This window comes from Lissotriton helveticus, chromosome 10, assembly GCF_964261635.1.
Source record: "Lissotriton helveticus chromosome 10, aLisHel1.1, whole genome shotgun sequence".
Taxonomy (NCBI): domain Eukaryota; kingdom Metazoa; phylum Chordata; class Amphibia; order Caudata; family Salamandridae; genus Lissotriton; species Lissotriton helveticus.
Window position 1 is genome coordinate 286,643,572 of NC_136071.1, and position 18,953 is coordinate 286,662,524.

General features: G+C 43.0%; 1 long non-coding RNA gene across 1 annotated transcript in view; it reads right to left on the reverse strand.

Annotated features, from left to right (window-relative positions):
* Nucleotides 1–18,953, reverse strand: part of LOC144785159 (uncharacterized) — a 116,286-nt gene that overhangs the window by 83,432 nt on the left and 13,901 nt on the right. The window contains exons 2-4 of the long non-coding RNA XR_013601789.1: nt 10,080–10,158; nt 9,937–9,990; nt 9,783–9,834 (exon numbers count right to left, since the gene is read on the reverse strand). This is a non-coding gene — a long non-coding RNA (uncharacterized LOC144785159). The remainder of the gene's footprint in view (nt 1–9,782; nt 9,835–9,936; nt 9,991–10,079; nt 10,159–18,953) is intronic.

Here is an 18,953-nt window from a genome sequence, read left to right on the forward strand (position 1 = left end):
TCAATAAAATGACGCTTCCTGACGCATAATCTTTACACATCTCCTTCATTTATTTTCCATGCATACAACGGTATGTGCTGAAATAAAAAAAAAACGCCTTTCTTCATGATGACACTTGTATTTAACAGTTGCATTTAACATGTATTCCATTTAACTTGTGTTTCATAGCTGCTTTCATTTGTGATGTCATTGGCTATCGTCGCGAATACATATTCTGCAGAGTGCAACTTCTGAGCATGGTTCCATGTTCTGTGCTCTTGCTCATTATTCCAAGATTTCCAGTTTATTATTCGGCCAGCAGTGTTTGCTGCGGATCGCTGCATTGTCATCATTTCAAGCCCTGGCGCGGAGGACAGTCCTTTCGGCAAAGCATTGTCTGGCTTTCGTGCCAAAGATGGCCGATACTGAAGTTGGGGGTGTTAGAGGGCTGGGGGAACCACTCCACCAATCACAGTCAAGCAATATTTTAGAAGTCTGTCAACATGAAGTAATGTGACATTCAGGAAAGCATGTTCGCTTGCTGATGCGATTGCCTGGACGATGTGTGTTACACATCAGAATGCACACATTGTGTGTGCCACCATATTGTTTCTGTCAGCTGATTTGTCTCCTACGTAGGAAATGGGACTACGCAGCCGTTATTCTAATGGTTGCACCGCATAATAGGATTTACCACGATATGTCAATTATTTATGGCCATATTATAATTATTGTGAGCTTTCTCCTGTGGTCCAAATAAAAAATAAAATTAACAATATTTTCTTTAGGGAATTGCTAGAGGCTGCCATGTTGGGAATGGGGAAACGTACAGCAACCTCCACATTTGTTAGACATTCCTGGTAAACCCAAATTGTAATGGGGGCCTTGGGCACGTGTGTTTAAGAACGATTTAGTGGCTACCGATGGCAGTGGGTACAGTCCTGCCAGGAGATTAATCATCCTATACAATTGCCTAGGTACTGAAGGGCAGAAGTTATTTGATAACTTACCAGACATCCTAACCCCTGGAGAGGATTCTGGGGATGCTGTAAACTGGGGTGTTTGTTTGGAGGTGGAAAAAAAGACTAGCCTCGCAGTTTTCCGAGGAACCTAGTATTGATTCGGAAAGATTATATTTTTACTTTAAGAAGCAATCTGCAGAAGAGAATATTGATCAGGATTTTGCTGCCCTCAGAATTTTAGCAAGTACTTGCAACTTTGAAAATGCAATATTTGCGTGGTCAATTTGTTCTGAATTGCTTTTCCAAAAAAGTCAAAGAGCATTTGCTTTGCTGCACTAATCCCACATTGGAAGAGACTGCAACAATTGCTAAAGGCATTGAACGTTCTGCTTTGTCTGTAAAAATGCTAGTGGCTGCATCTGGCAGCGTGCCAAGTGATACAGACTGTGTGAATATCAGTGTGGAGAATAAGTGCAAGAAAATTTAAAAAGTGTCAGAATCACTAAATCTAATGCTTGTTGTAGTTGCTGATCATACAGGCACAAGGGTAATAGCTCCAATTGCTCTGCCTAAGGAAAATAAAATAATAAATGCAGGGAAGTTGGGCACTTTATGAGTGTGTGCAGAAATGCTCAGACTGTTAAGATTAGTTGTGTACCTGATATTGATCAGAGATAATACTGTAACAATATTAGCTGTTGATTTAGATCAATGGGGTAATTGTGTGCAAACTGGAAACCAGGGTATGAGTTTAATTGCTAAGGAAAATGGTCCCTTTTGCAAAGTTAAAATTGGGGATGTAGACCTCAAGATAATGGTACACATGCTTTCTGATGTGTCTTTTAAGTTGCACTGGGACGCAGACCTTCTTGAGAAACCCGATATCAAAGACACAGGGGTCCATTAGGATGACGGGCGGACCTTCCAGTGCTTGGGACCACCCGCCATAAGGGCGGGGGTCCCGTCCTACAGATTAGGATGTGTCTGCCACAGTGGCGGGCGCTTCCCGCATTTTTAGCATTGCGGCAGGCAGTGCTGAAAGCACCGCCCACCGTAATGCTAAAAATGCACGTTGTGCATTTCAATGCACACATGACAGGCCATGTGCACCCCCCACTCCCCCGGAGTCCCTGGGGGCCCGCAACGGGCCCCCGCAGGGGACGCCGCATGCCTTTCCGTGGTGGCATTGCCGCCACGGAAAGGCATTAAAAAAAGGCCCATCATAATATGGCCGGCGGTGTCTGATAGACACCGCCACCATATTATTCCTTTTCCGCCCCGGCCGCAAGGTGACCGGGGCGGAAAAGCGGCGGACGGTCTTTCCGTCCGCCGAGGTCCCTCTCGCCATACTAATATGGCAGAGGGGGAAACGAGTGTGGATGTCGGGCTGATTGCCCCCGCCAGGCTGGCGGTGGCTACCGCCAGCCTGGCGGGGCAATACGCTCGACATCATAATGGGCCCCATAGTGTATGGAGAGTCAGAAATCGTCTGAAATCAAGACCATGGGATTCTTTCAAGAGTTTTTACATTATTTAGGGAGAGTAATCCTTACTAAGATATATGTGGCTGTCAATGGACGGGGCATCATGGGTTGGGTGGATCAGGGTAAATTAGGCATAATACTAAGACCAGGTACCACTGTTACCCGAGATATTACTGGATTACACAACCAACGGTGTTGACCACACATTTGCGAAGTACCCCACAGTGTTCCCTAATAAAATTGGCCCGTCAAGGGTTTTGAACATTAAATATTTTTAAAACCTGGTGCTGATCCCGTAAAACATAAAGTTAGGGATGTCTCTTATCTGTGAGGGATAACTTAAGGAAACACCTGGAACAGCTTTGCCTTAGCAAGGTTATTTAGTCCATTAATGCAGCTGTGTGGGTCAGTGCAGTGCAGTTGTCATAGAAAAAAAAAGAATGGTCAAATCCGTCTGTATGCAGATTAGCATTTGCTCAACAAAAATATTGTTGTGGACTGCTTTAGTCCGCCTTGGAAGGAGCTAAAGTGTTTAGTAATATAGATCTCAAAGTGGCTTACTACCAAGTGCCGCTGAAGACAGAGTCCGAAGCCCTTCGCCCCATTATTACTCAATTTGGGGTTTTTAAGTATTTAAGCCTACTGTTCGGTCTAGTGATTAGCGGCAAGCACATTTCAAAAAGTTGATATTTACACTATTTAATGATGTACCGGGTGTGCTAGCTTTCCAGGATGATATCCTCATATTTGCTAAAACTGTGGCAAGGAGACATGATTTTTTGGATAAAGTACTTGAGATTTTGTGTAATCATGATATGGCTGTGCGTACAGACAGATTTATGTTTTTAACTGATTAACGTTGAATACCTGGGACATTGTATTACTTCTCAGGGTATTAGGCCTAAAAAATGATCTGGTTAAAGTTCTGAGAGATGTACCCGACCCCTGTAACAAAGAGGAGTTAATATCATTCTTGGGGTTAAGCGAATACTATTCCAGGTTTGTCCGTTGCTATGCTACTCTTATGGAGCCATTGAAGAAAATTCGAAGGAAAAAAGTCCAATTTTGCAGGGGCTCTGAGGAACAAAAAGTGTTCTTAGATATTAAAGACATTCTAACTAAAGTTCACCCACTAAAAACTAGTGGTCATAAGTGCATTATAGCTGTGGATGCAAGTGCTGTTGGCCGGAGTGCCATTGTATGTCAATGAGTGGACAACACCGATGATACTATAGCTTTTGCATCCAAGGTTTTATATGAAACTGAAAGGAAATACCGCACAATCGAAAGGGAAAGTCTAGCATGTGCTATAGAGACATGTCTGGGGTACACAGTTCACATTGTACTCTGACTACAAACATTTGATGTACTTGTTGGGTGACAAAGGCACTGCGTCAGCTTTTTCTAGAATCTAGATTCATTAGGAGCACCTCAAAATTACAGGAATATTATTTTGATATGAGATACATTCCTGGCACTACTAACAATAGAGCAGATTACTTGTCTAGCCTTCTATTTGAGGAACAGGAAGCGAGCCAGTAGGACGCATTATTTGAGAACGAATGTGTTGTGGCTAGTGTGGATGTGCTTAATGGATGTCACAGCACAGTTTCTGGAATGGAATGGAACAAAGCATTCGGAGAGGATGAGATTTTAAACAAAGTCAAGCAGTTTATGCAGTAAGGTTAACCTCTGGTGAAACATTTCAGGGGGGAGTTCTACTGTGTCTGCGAATTGGCTGATCAGCTCACGATGAGTCTGGCATTCTGTTGAGAGTGAGAAAATATGTTGTTCCTAAGGGGGTAAGGAGTAATATATGGGACTTTGTTCATAGGGGCACCTGGTGTCCACGGTCCCTAAGAAATCCCTTAGGTGTAAATTTTTGATGTACATATATGGATAAGGAGGTTGATGATTTTGTTAATTTTTGCCAAGAGTGCATTATGTTCAATAAGCATTGCAGGACACTCCTTTAATTTCTACACCCTTCCCTCATGGACCATAATGCAAATTAGCACCATATTTTGAAGGGCCCATTTCGCTTTTACATGAGAAATCAAAGTACTTAATCGTTATGACTGACTTTTTTTCTAAATAGATATATTATGATTTCGTGCCTGAGATATCCACACAAGTAGTTATCAACATCTTAGACTAAAGTTTTACTTTGGAGGGGTGTCCTGAGGAATTAGTCACCAATAATGGTGTTCAGTTTGTATTAGAGAGAATGGAATCGTTTTGGAAGAACAAAGGCATTAAGTACTATAAATGTAGTGTTAAATACGCATCAGGCCAATGTTGTTGTGGAGAGGGCCAACCGTCTTCTTACGGAGGGGATACTAATAACTTTGATGTGTGGTACGTATGTAGACAAATTTCTTCAGAATAAGGGCTTATCTTAATACTCCTCACACTGTCATTGGTGTATCACCTTTTACTTTATCAGGGGAAAGGCACTCTCACACAGGCTTGTGTCCCAGTTGGTCGAAGCAGAAGTGGTCGAGTGCCTTGGAAGAAAAGGTGGATTTCACAGAAATCAGCTCTAGAGTGAGGAGGGCTCAGGATAAGAGGAAGATATACTATGATACTGGCAAGAAAGTGAATGCGTGTGTAATTTGTGTGGGAGATTGGGGGAGGTTAAAGGACATGGGGGCATATTACCAACAACTAGCGATAATTATCGCTATGTTGGCATAGCGGCAATATTTTTATCGCCGTGCTGCGGCGATTTTTATCGCTTAGGAACCTTGCTATTATCAAGGTTTATCTCCTAAGCGATAAAAATCAGCTGAAATGCATGAATATCGCTGAAAAGTCAGCGATATTCATGCATTACCAAGCTAATGCTCTTAGCCATGTTATCCACCTACCATTGGATAACATGGCTAAGAACTGCTCAGGGGCAGGTGTTAGCTTTTGGAGATATTCGCGCTTAGCGCGAATATCTCCAAAAGTTGGTAATAGGAGATAGCGATGTTAGCGACTGTTTCCAGTCGCTAACATCTTTGCACGCCCACTTTGCATGTCATTAGTGATACATTTCACTGACATGCAAAGCGGGGCCCAAGATGGTCGCTATCTCCTACTAGCTGTCGCTAACTGGTGTTAGCGACAGCTAGGTAATAGGGAGATAATTTTATCTCCGCTTTCTTGGCTTTTAAAGCCAAAAAAGCGGAGATAAACCCCCTTGATAATATGCCCCATGAAACCTAAGAAATCTAAAGTGCATTTTCACTTTAATGGACCAGTTAAGGTATCCTGAGTGGCATGTTCCTCTGTCAGATTAGAGGATGGTGGTTGGTGGGCAATAAGGAATTTAGGGGCATATTATCAAGGGGGTTTATCTCCGCTTTTTTGGCTTAAAAAGCCAAGAAAGCGGAGATAAAATTATCTCCCTATTACCTAGCTGTCGCTAACACCAGTTAGCGACAGCTAGTAGGAGATAGCGACCATCTTGGGCCCCACTTTGCATGTCAGTGATATTTATCACTAATGACATGCAAAGTGGGCGTGCCAAGATGTTAGCGACTGGAAACAGTCGCTAACATCGCTATCTCCTATTACCAACTTTTGGAGATATTCGCTCTAAGCGCGAATATCTCCAAAAACTAACACCTGCCCTGAGCAGTTCTTAGCCATGTTATCCAATGGGAGGTGGATAACATGGCTAAGAGCATTAGCTCGGTAATGCATGAATATCGCTGACTTTTCAGCGATATTCATGCATTGCGGCCGTTTTTTATCGCATTTGCGATAAACCTTGATAATAGCAAGGTTTATCTGCGATAATTTCTGACGATGCTTAGCGTTAAAAAATTTGTTGCTAAGCATCGTTAGCGATAAATATCGCTTAACGTTGGTAATATGCCCCTTAATTCTCTTAAATCATTTCCAATGTGATGTTATGAGTAAACTGCATAATCTTGGAGAGCCATTGTTACCTCCCATTGATTCTGTTTTTGAAAGTGATGGTGTTCAGCACTCGCAGCCTAATGTTACAAGTGTTCCAAATCAAATGGCAATGCCATGGAGTCAGGAAATGAAGGTAACAATTTTTGCATTGATAAAAACTGATTATCAGGGGTTTATTACCACCAGATGTGGTAGGATGTCTAGGGGACAAAGTTACTTGCAAGATTTCTTGGTCTAAGTTTTCTTAGTTTCCTTTTGTTTTACCTTCATAATATGTTGTTGTTCATTATTGAGGGAGATGGATTGTATTTAACAGTTGTATTTAACATGTATTTCATTTAACTTGTGTTTCATTGCTGCTTTTATTTGTGATGTCATTGCCTATCGTCGTGAGTACACATTCTGCTAGATGCCTCTTCTGAGCATAGTTCCATGTTCTGTGCTCCTGCCCAGTATTGCTAGATTGCTGGTTCATGAGTAACTGCTGGCTCACAGGCCTGGAAGGCTGCTAGTGGATGGGCTCCATCATTCATCTTTATATTTTAAAACTGCTGCATCTTACTCACCGGCATCGTGTGGATTTTGTACGTGGCTACTTCTCCACTACAGACTTGTGAATAACATAGGAGTCAAAATTCCCTTAATTACTTCGAATATCAAGACATTAAGAGGTTGATTATGATGGCGTACGGCCCCCGAGGTGGAGGGACCATCCGCAGGGGCAGCGGCGTTCCCTCCGTAGGAATTAGGATGTGACCGCCACCCTGGCGATCACATCTCATATATTTAACATTGCGGCAGGTGCTGCTTTAAGCAGCACCCGCCGTAAAGTAAAAAATGCTTTCTGTGCATTTGCATGCACAAAGCGGCAGGCACCGTGTGGTGCCTGCCGCATTGTGCATGCAACTTCAGGGGGGTACCCTAGGTTCCCCCCATGTGCACCCCCACCCCCCTTCACCCTGGGGGCCCACAACGGGACCCCTTAGAAAAGACTGTATGCCTTTCCACGGCAGCAATGCCGCCGTGGAAAGGCATTGGACCGCCAGCATCTTAATATGGTTGGCGGTGTCGCGTCCGTCCGCCATCATAATCGACCCCTAAGTTCTAGTTTGCTAAGCATGCTTAAGAAATGGTGTATATTGTTTTCCCTCATATTAACTAATTGTACTCTCTTGTTTCCCAGGGGTCTACAGGCCAGTTCCCATTGTTTACATACATTTAGAAAAGAGGCAGCCTCCAAATGGGATAGAAAGGCCATATCTGAGTCTGGAGGGGTATTCATGGTATGAAGATACTGTTGGTACTTGTACTATTTCCAATCTATGTATATACCTCTTAAAAATGCTGCAATGATTTAGGAATGCTTCGATGCTTCACATTTAGTTGTATTTGTTACTTGTTTAGCTATGCTTGACTATTATTCAGTTATGTTTTACATTCTGATCTTGGCAGCTGACAGTTGCTTTTCTCTTACTTCTGAATGTCAGCACATGGGCTCTTCCAATTAAGTTTATTTCTACAATGAATAAATTACTTCTGGATCATTATAAGAGGCTTCTTTTACCAGCTAAAATGGTTAAATAGTATTGTGGTTTAAAGAATGCACCTGTCTTCAGCGCTTAATTTGTGAAAGACTGACTGCCAGTGACCAAAGCTCTTCTCAGAAGCCTGTGCAGTTAAATGTTAGTGCGCCAAATACCAAGTCTGAGTAGTCTTGAATCCACACTATGGCTCTTCAAGCCACTATCAGATACACCCTGCCCCCCCATCTGACTATTGCAGGTTCCTACTTTCTCCCTTTGTGACGTGATTTCTTTCTAAGCTTTCCCTCGTCTTACTGCTTTATTTCTCATACAGTGCCTGCCCCCAAAAATGAGTGCCGGTGGCACGCAATGGCAGCCACCGGCTTAAGTTAAGAACTGCTTCTCTTTAGTTCCCAACATGCCACTAAAATGACTAAGCACTGAAGACAGAAAACGAATCTAATAGAACTCAATTGTAAGAAATTTAGCAAATTCTTATCTGTGTATATATTGTTTGGTATACAAAATGCAACAACCCATTGTGAGGAACATCTTCTCCAGCTCTTCAGAAGAGAGGGTGTTCTTTTCTGCCCTTGCACTAATGTGCACCAAGAGCTACTATTCAGACCCTCATAATGAGAAGGCATATTTATTAGGTTGATATTTTTTACACCTCATGAAATCAAAATCCGCCAAGTGGGATTTGATTGGGTCTGATAAATACCACCCAATTAAATGTTGTTGTGGAATAACATACATTCTTTGGTGCTTTCTGCACCAAAACCGCATGTTCCGCTAAATGCAGTGCATTTTTTACCCAATAAATATCTGCAGGTTTGATCTACTGATATTCACCACTAAGTTCATAATTGCGAAAGGAGTGGTAGCAAGAGCTACCAGACATATTGCACTTAACCGGACCAATTAATTGCGGACGAGGGACTAAGAAGGAATTTAGATGAAAACCATGAGTCTGAGTAACAGAAGCCTTTAGTCTATTTTTTTGGCATATCAACCTCCATCATGGGGCCAAAGCACAAGAAAATACTTGCCAAAAGATTAAAGTATTTTGCCCTTCAAGAGCATGCTGAGTATGGGATGAATATAGACACCATATGGTCACCAAGGTACCATCAAAACAGATAAAACAATTCTGCGATATTGGAACTTGATTTACGTAAGATGCTCCAAACAACCATGAAGGATCAATAAAGGGCCTTGAGTCTACTCAGTAAGGCTGAGTCAATATATATAAAAAAAAAAAAACAGATGCCAGTACTGAAACTCATTTATGAAAAATTCCATCACCGGTACCAAAGCTGATTTGTCAAAGGTGCCATGAAACATTACTTTCTCAAGAATTTTTATTTTTCAAGCTTTTGCTTATTTTTCAATAGATATATGAAAGTACAAACAGATAATACATAACATAGATATCACACAAACAAAATGAAGTTCCATTCTTCATCCCTAGCACAACTTCTCAAAAAAGTCACCACAAACATACCAACTTTTCGTTCATCCAATCATTCATTCCTGAAACATACCCAGCTCAACACACTCACAAATGTCATCAGTGGGCCACTATTAACCAATGGTTTGACCCACCAAAGAGCAATACGCGTGTAGCCTCTAGACAGAGTATTCTATAAACAGTTAAACTGACAAAATCTCCAGAAGAAAATTAACATAATTATATCAGTGCGGAAAGCATTTTGGACAGCAACTTAATTATACACTAATCACATTGGCTACACATTGCATAAGGTCGATGCGTTCGAACCCTATTAGTTAGCACGGTTCTCCTCAGGACCAACTAAATGTAAAAGAGAAAGAAAAAGACATACTCTCACTATTCTGATCTTCACACCACCAAATATAAAGCAGCATGACAACACCTCACCGGTGCACCAGCTTCCTACCTTGCTCCAATTCGAGATAGACTGTTCTATTCCTTGTCTATCCTAAGTGTCTCTAAAAAATCAAATCAAAAGAGAAAAAATCATAAGCAACCTATACCACATCAGAGCTAAGTAACACATTACAAACCCTACATAGGTAGTTAGATGGGCTTACATTGTGTGTTCCTCAAGCCTTGTGAATGATCTCCAAGTATTCGTAGTCATGGCTCTATAGGGAAGAAATAAGGTGACTCTGTTACCTCAGCAGCCTTATGAGACTTCCACACCAAACAATGCTTAACTTGTGCTCCAGCATACCTTCATAAAATGACAGTGTGGGGCAGCCAAAACATGAATGTATGCAGCCCTCGTGTCCATTCCCCGTTGTGGTGAAACCCTGCAATGAGAGAGGTTCGAAGTGAATAAATGGCGCTCCTTTGGAAGCTTGACTTCAAAAAGTCACCATCACATTGTATCAAAAAACACTTGTATGACTTGCTGTCCCATTAGTACATATTGCGTAATGTGGTAAATATGCAAGTACCTAAACACGTCCTCTCTTATGGCCCAAGTTGCAGTTTAAAATATTTAACTAATCGCGGAGTTCACTGAGGCAATCCCGATACCATAGCGTCATTCGCTCAATCCCTACTCTGCCGCTCATATCTCCGGCCCTACAAATGACCACGGAGGCATCATATAAACTAACCTTGTCCACTGTAGAAATTCGGTTCATCAAAAGTCTCGACTGGTGTATTTTGCTTCTCTGTCCGGTATCGCTCAGAGCGAGAGTCCCGCAAAAGGATTGTGGGTAATGGGAAGCCCGGACTTATGGTTTAAGAACTCACAATGCGGCCAACTTTATTGTATAACACACAAACAATTGCTAAATCCGAGTGAGTGTCCCGCAGAGATTTACGGGTAGTGGAATGCCGGGTATTGTAGTTTTAGAGTAACTCGTTACTGTCAACTTTATTATTTCTTGTAAGTACAGACTTTGAGAGCCCGCCTTAAACTTCCATTACATTCAAGACGCTGCTAGAGGGTCCATAAATGCACCGAGGCACACCCACACCGTGTGAATGTCCATAACACTTTATGCCTGTTAACGCCTTAATGTGCCATATAGTCTGTGAGCTAAGAATTGATATTGTGTTTCGCTTATTGCAGCCAATATGGATGTACCATGGTGAAAAAACTTTGGTTGATGGTGCTAGCAACATCCAATGTCGTGTTGGCCAGCCTGACAACCGCCATCCTATACTGCCTCATGGAGGCAGTGCAATGCTGGTGCGCTATAGTAAAAAACAAATAAAGGTTGCGGTCCTGCCTCTCCTGGGCTTGAGTGGAGGAACTACATGGGAATATCCCACAACCTCTTGTACCCACAGTGTCACAAAGCACAACCCTTAATTGCCATAGATGAATGTCCTCATCACTACTGCTTTTGCATGTTATAGAAGGGGAAGCAGAAAATTGAATCTGGGTCATGGGTGAAATTGAAAAGCACCTGCGTCCTTATCATTAATGCAAATATATGTTGTGGGATGGGGAGTAGAACGCTGAGAACTTAGTCTGGGTCCTGGATGAATGGGAGGGCACCTACGTGCAATCAACATGGTTCCCTTAGGGACACCGATGAACGTCCGGTTAATGGTTTAATAGCTCTAAAGACACATCCTCTTACATGCGTGTCAGCATGAACCCCGGCAAACTGTCGCCAGGATGCCGGTTCAACACTTCACCCATACAGTCCAGGAGCGGACACAACCTCAATAAGTGGCTGAAATTAATCATCCCCTATGAAATGTACAGGTCTATCAGTTACAGAACCAGGCAGTGAAACATCACCTAGTTGGTGTCACAGTTTCAAGATTTCAGAAATCTCATTAAGTCCATTCACTGCCGTATTAAATTTCAAGATTAGCATCGCCTCACGTTGGGATAGACGTAGTTCATTATCCCTTTCTCGCGGATCCACTTCAATATTGGAAATCACAGTCCACTTAAGATCACCTACCACATGTTCTTTTGCCTTCCAGTGGTTGACTAAAGGGGCATTTTCTACATTCCTTTTAATCCTTGATTTATGTTGTGTCACTCTCTGATGGATCTCTTGGCTCGTTTTTCCCATGTACAATTTGGGGCATGGGCACAATATCCCGTACACCACATCTTTTGATTTACATACAGTTAGTAAATGTATCATGCTTCCAATGAATTCCCTCATATGAGAAAACTGATCCTTCCAATGTTTGGTCGCAACAGGTACAGGACCCATATTTGTGGTGTCCGACCACTGATGACAATCTGACATAGCCTCTTAAAGTGGATTTAAGTAATTTTGGGATTTCCGCCCTGACGATATGATTCGCGATACTTTTCTCCTTTTTTAAGTACGGGATATTGTGGGGCCGTGCCCCAAATTGTACATGAGAAAAACGAGCCAAGAGATCCGTCAGAGAGTGACATCAGCCACTCTAGCTTTATTCCATGGAATGGAGAGCATGGGACCCACGTCTGGGCATACCCTTTCCACTCAGGGTGACAAATGCAAAACGAACAATTAATGGAAAGAATGTTGAAGAATGTCAAACATTCACCCCAGTACAGAGATCTGGGCCTAAATCCATTCTTTTTTGCTCCCCATGCCATTGAAGTTTAAACCCAGCAATATGCAAATCAGCATTGACCCTGCTCCCAATGGGAACAGTCCATCCTGAAATGCCAGGACAGGTCCGCCACCAGATCTCTACTAGACAGACTTCCGATAAACATATGCACAATCCTGCCCAACCTGCTGGGGGCAGGCCACACTCCTGCCAGAGGACTGGCCATGAAATTGCTTTGAAAGTGAAGTGCTGGCTCAGGTCTGCAAATGGATGTTGCTTTTCACCCAAAGGATAATGTCAAGTTGTGCACTTAAACAGAACAACAAAAACCAAAGGGAACCACACCCGAACAATGAGTAAAAACTCTATTCTTGAATAAAGAGTTAGAGAGTTTAACATGAATCAACATACATATCCATGGAGGCACTGTAAGCCGAGACAGTTCTGCCTAATGGTCCCATGCTATGGTCTAATTAAACAGCACCGTTCCTTACAGCTACGGCCCATTGTACGGAGGTCACAGCCCCACAGAGCTATTTAGTTACGGATGAGATGAATTGCCCAGAATCAATCAGCAGCGTGCCCAGTACTCCTGTACCGGTATGCTATGTGACAGCTCTTGCGTCCACTGTTGTCAATGGTGCCGCGGGCAGCCAGTAACCCGCATGTGAACCAGGGCCGGACTGGGCACGCCGGGCACGCAGGGCACCGGACAATCCCCCGGTAGGCTGGCAGGGATGGGGCCGGCTTTGTGACCGGAGGCTGGTTCTGTTGTTGGGGCCAATATGGACTGTCGGTCCAAATGGGCCCCAACAACAGAACACAGACATTAGCACAATCAGGCCGCTGGAGAGGGAGCACGATTCCTGATCAAAATGAAATAATGTATTTGAAATCGGCGCAGCACTGCTGGCAGTGCCGATTTCAAATACATTATTTCAGTTTGATCTGGCGGCCGCCGCGGCGCCGCCCCGCCCTATAATGTATTACACAGACAGTACACACCTACATCACGTCACCACCTGACCTGCTGTGATGCTGTGTCCCCTGACCACCGATGTTGCTTGTTGTGTAGAAGACTGGGCGCGCAGCGCGCATAGGTCACCACCTCCGCGTCTGCGCGCTGCTGTTTTTTAAAGGGCGGGGTGGGGTCTGTTGCTGATGCTCATGTGCGTTGGGAAAACGCGCGTGACTCTCTGAGGCTGGGTAGGCAGCATTCAGAGCGATGCCAGAGAGGAGGACAGCCTGGAAAGAGCACACCCCGTGATTTAATTTCCCCATGTCTGGACTGCCGCCCGCAGGTGTATGCTTTGCATCGGTGGCCAGATCTGATTGGTTTATGTGTGGTGGTGGTGCCTGTATTTAGGCCAGACTATCCCTTCATTCAGGAAAACTTGCATTGGTGATACATTTCACTCTGTACTGATGGTGGTTGAGATCTGGAACTCACTCGTCCAGGACACTCCATAACCACAAAACCACCTATAATTCTAGAAAGGTGCAAAGACCAGGCTGATCCCAACTCAATCTGTCATTGCATGGTTGTTTTTTTTATTTTTATTTTTATTTATGGTATTTGCATATATACATACAGTGAACAGGGTGGCTTCAATGTGAGAACCCGCCTGTTAGCATCTTTACATCCTATATGTTTGGTCAATGACGGGCCCCTCGTTCGGATGAGTAATATAGGGAGAAGGAAGGGGGAAAAAGTAAATAAGTAAAGAGAGAAGAGAGAGAGATTACATGGGTCTGATAGTAGCAAGATTTCATACATTTATTGTTGGCTAGTTGTCGAGCTTGGGTTGTTTGTCGCTCAAGGAGGGTCAAAAGTTGGTAGGGCGGCGTCGAGTGAATTCCATAAGTCTCTGGAGGTGGATCTCCAGGGTGAGTATCTTCTCGCTAAAGTGTCAGCTCCCCTTAGGTAGGTTATCCAGGAGAGCCACCCGGCATATGACACTTTAGAGGTGTCTTTCCAGTTTGTGAGTATTAGCTTTGTTGCTGCGATTAGGAGAAGGTCCAAGAGTTCTCTCTCTTCCTTTGTAGGGAGGTTGGTTCGGATAGAGGCTGTGATGATCGAGTGGAATCCCCTTGACATTTTGCATTGGAACATCTTGTCTATGAAATCAAAGACCCTCCCCCAGAATGCCGTGAGAGTCGGGCACAGGAAGATCAGGTGTTCTAGTTCCCCTTTGGCTCCGTTGCAGTTCCAGCATGCATCGCTATCTCTTAGTCCCAGTTTGTGCAGACGCTCTGCAGTCCAGAATGTTTTGTGTAGGAGCCACATTTGGTCTGCGCAAGTACAGGGGTGATCTTGGCCTGTGTGGCTGATGCCCATAGTTTGTCCCATTCTTGATTATCTAGTGGTGGGTGTATGTGAGAGTTCCAGTATTTCTCTGTCTTTTCATTGGTGTTGTTTTTTTGCACGGTGAGAGTTTTGTATATGCGGAAGACCTGGTGTCCTAGCTTATTTATATTTGTGACGTATTGGAATATAGATTGCTTCGAGTTTGCTATTTTGGACTTTGTTAGGGCGGTTTTGATCTTTAGGAACTTATATAGGTCTGAGTCTTCTAGTTGAAGGAAGATTTTAGGTTGGCGAAGGTTAGTGGTGTGGCGTTCACTTTGAGCTGGTATGGGTGTGAAATGCCCTTCATTATTCAGTTGTCGAAATAGAGTTTTTTGCCCCTGTATTTTACAGCGCTATTCGACCATAAGGATTCAGCCTTGGAACCCTTGATGCTCACCTCTAGTTTACTATCTAGTTTCAGCAGTGCTATCCTGGTGTTTTTTAGTATTGGGTTGTTTGCAAGTGGGTGTGTGGTGGGGGTGAGAAGGGCAAGTGGGTTGAGGTTTTTTAGTATTGCTCTTTCCATCTGTACCCAGGCAGGTGTGTAGTCTTTCGCTTGTTCTACCCAGTGTGTGCCCTGCTTAGTTAGGAAATCTGCAAAGTTCACACCCCCTTGGGTTTTGGGTCTTCTTAGTTTCTTCATGCTTATTCTGGCCTTTTTATCCCGCCACAGGAATTTGGAACACATTTTATCTATTCTTTGGTGGAAGTCTTCTGAGAGAAATATTGGGAGCATGCTTGAGAGGTAGTTCACCAATGGGGTGATCATCATTTTTATTGTCTCGATTCGTCCCCACCAGGACATGAATTTGGAGGACCATGCTTCAAGTTGCTTCTTTATTTTGTCTGTTTAAAGAAAAATGGTGAACCCAATGTACCCTTGTAGGCTTGGGCAATAAAATCAATCAAAGTAACAATGTCTACAAGGGATTTCACTTGAAATCTAAAAAAATGTTTACAAATTCAAAATTATTTCTGAGTCAGTTGAAAACAATGAGACTCACAGGTGTCCCACTAGACAACCAAGAACAATCTAATTTGTAAGGCACAAAGAAAAAGAAAAAGAAACAGAAAAAGAAACTTAAGGCACACAGAAAATCCTAGTTGTAGAAAATGGATTTATCTGATTTTGACATATATTTTTTTTAAAGAATTTGAGAAGGGTACAATTGAACAAAGTAAATATCAGCAGGTAAAGTTATGATAGAGATGTACAAGTAAATTTGGGCATACAGTTCATAACCAAACATCAGCTCCAGAAAATGACAAAGCAAATATTATCATAAAATCAATAAATATTGCTTGAAAAAAAAAATTTCTTGGAGTTGACGGGACTGTCAACGTTTTGGTCTAGGGGGTTCAGTCCATAAGACCATCCTCAGGAAAAAACAGTTACACCGATTCTTGTACTCCCATAGCTCCTGATGCCCCGAAGCCCCCCCTGAGACGGTCTTGGTTGTATTACCTACTCACCCTTATCGTGGAACTCCCGCCAAAAGATCCCCCTTGGGTAAGCCCTCTCTGTTTAGGATTGCACCCCCATTGTTCACAATTCCACATGTTGCGCCTAAGATTGAGTGTCACAAGAGCACTTCACTCACGTTTGGAAGGTCTTCACCTTTCTTATAGTACAGATTCTTGTCTATAATTTGCATCCCAATGGTTGAATGCTATAAATTAAAGACCAATGTTGCTTAAATAGTTGTTTATCAGTGGCATCCTGTCGTTCGGCTGTCATTTGGACAGGCATCTTCTAAATTTGGGTCCTTATGATACATGTTTCCTTGTGTCTTTCAACATGATCTTGGTGTGATTTTAAGATTTATTTGATTCCAAGCATGTTTAGAGTCACTTCTAATTAGTGCGTGCACTGACAAGTTGTACATATTCCAGAGCTCCTTGATATGCTTTGTGCTTCTTGGTATGGTTATTGCTTTGCACTAGCAGTGTTTTCCCTGGGAATTATGCACATTAATTGCTGTATCCAGATTTACACAACTTTACCCAGGATCACAGATATTAATTTCTTCAATAGGATAGAAATCTTGTCCTTAAGTCCTAGATTTTGCATATTTAGGTGTGTCATAAAGCAAACACTTGATGTGTTATCTTTATGTCTAGATTATCTTGACATGACTCCCAGTTTATAGCAATCAGAATGATTATATTTCTGTTCAACTGAGTCTTCTACATGAACAGCCTTGATTAAAGCTTCAGCTATATGAACGGTTTATGACATGCTTTTATCACATACTTCTATAGATATCGAAGTGTCCCCCACCTTCGAAGAACATAGGAAGACCCGCTGCTGGCTTCACTATCACCATTCTTGCTTGCCCAATACAATATTATCAAATACATGTTTGATCGGTTGAGTAATGAGTACTCTCTTGACTTATGTTGACAGTGATCTTCATGCTGTTTTCACAATCGACACTCTGAGTTAAGGTCAACTTGTTTTTCCTTGTGTCCAATATAGAAGTAAGTCCAAGCTACCGATGGCTTCGCTATGATTCACCTTCATTATGCACATAGGGTTTAAGGTTCCCTTTGATTCATTGGCACTCTTTGGACCATGCACAATGTGATCTTTAGACACAGATTCCTTTCTCTTTTCCCTCTCTATTCTCTGGTCAAAAACTCTCTTCATGAGTGGTGTGAGTTGGGTTAGGAAGGACTTGAAGAAGTCTCCCCTAAAGCCACCCGGGCCAGGGGCTTTGTTCTTTTTTAGGGACTTGACTGACCTTTCTATCTCTGTTACAGTGAAATCTGCCCCTAGTTTCATGCTATCTGCATCATCTAGCTTTGGTAGACCAAGTTTTTCTAGGTATTTTTTGCACTCGTCTTTATCTAGTTGTTTGCCGTTTCTGTAGAGGTCTGAATAGAATTGCCTAGAAATTCTGAGAATGTTTTTGTGTTTGGTGTATGTTTTGCCGTCCGTGTCAGTGATCGAAGGACTGCCCTCTGATTGCTTTTGTATTTCAGATATGAGGCGAGGAGTTTACCTGCTTTGTTGGTTTTGCATAGGTTAAGTTCCTTGCCTCTGTTGAACCAGAGGCCGGCTCTTTCGCTAACGATTTTGTTGTATTCGTATCTGGCGGTCGTTAGCTTGTGAAGAGTGAGGTCCGCCCGATTGTCTTTTATGAATTCGAGTTCTAGCCTTTTAATTTCTGCCTCTAACTCAGTCAGTCTCAGATTTGCCTTCTTTCTGATTCTAGCCGAAATGTCGAATAGTTTCCCTCTAATTGTGGCCTTCGGGGCGTCCCACAGAGTATCTATGCTTACCTCGTCATTATCATTTGTGGCTATGTATTCGGTGAGGGCATCTGTGACCTCTTTCTTATGGTCGGGATCTGTGATAATGCTGTTTCTGTACGTCCATCTGCGCGTTTTTACCTCATTGTGTTGGCCCGCTAGTTTCAGGCTGATTGCTGAGTGGTATGAGACTAGCCTTGGTTCTATTAGGGCTTCTTCTATCATGTGCGTGTGTGTTCCTGACATCAGGATGTAATCTATTCTTGTGTGTGATTTGTGTGGGTTCGAGTAAAATATATAGTCTCTCGTGGTTGGGTGTGTGAGTCGCCATGTGTATCTGAGGTTGAATCTTGCGCATATGTTGAGGAGTGCTTTGTGGGAACTGTTTGGGTGGTAGTGGCAGTGGGATTGTCTGTCTAAAAGTGGGTCTAATGGCATGTTGATATCTCCTGCAACTATCAGTAGTTCATTATGCTGGATTTTGTCAAGGGAGATGGCGACTTCCTCCCAGAATTCGAGGTCGTCTGAGTTGGGGCCATATATATTCGCTAAATGTATCTGATCACTTCCTCTTGAGATGTTGGTTATCAGTAACCTGCCATCGATGTCTAGCGTGTGTGAGTTAATTGTGAGTTTGGAATTCTTAGAGATAAGTGTCATGACTCCCCCTCTCTTCCGAGTAGCTGGGGAGCAGGTCGAGTGGGCAAACCACTTTGCTTTAACTAGTTTACAGCTTTGCTCATCTAGTTTAGTTTCTTGTAATAGGACTATGTCACTCTTGGATTTGGCCAGGTATTCTAGTATTTTCCTGCGCTTAATGGGGTGGTTCAGGCCGTTGACGTTTAGTGAGGTTATTTTGAGGTCGATCGCCAGCGCGACAGGGGTGCTGTTAGCCATTATCTAGGTGGTGTGGATGCCACTCTCTGTGACCGACTCTCATTGGCAGATTCGTTACAATCAAAGACTGGATCTTGC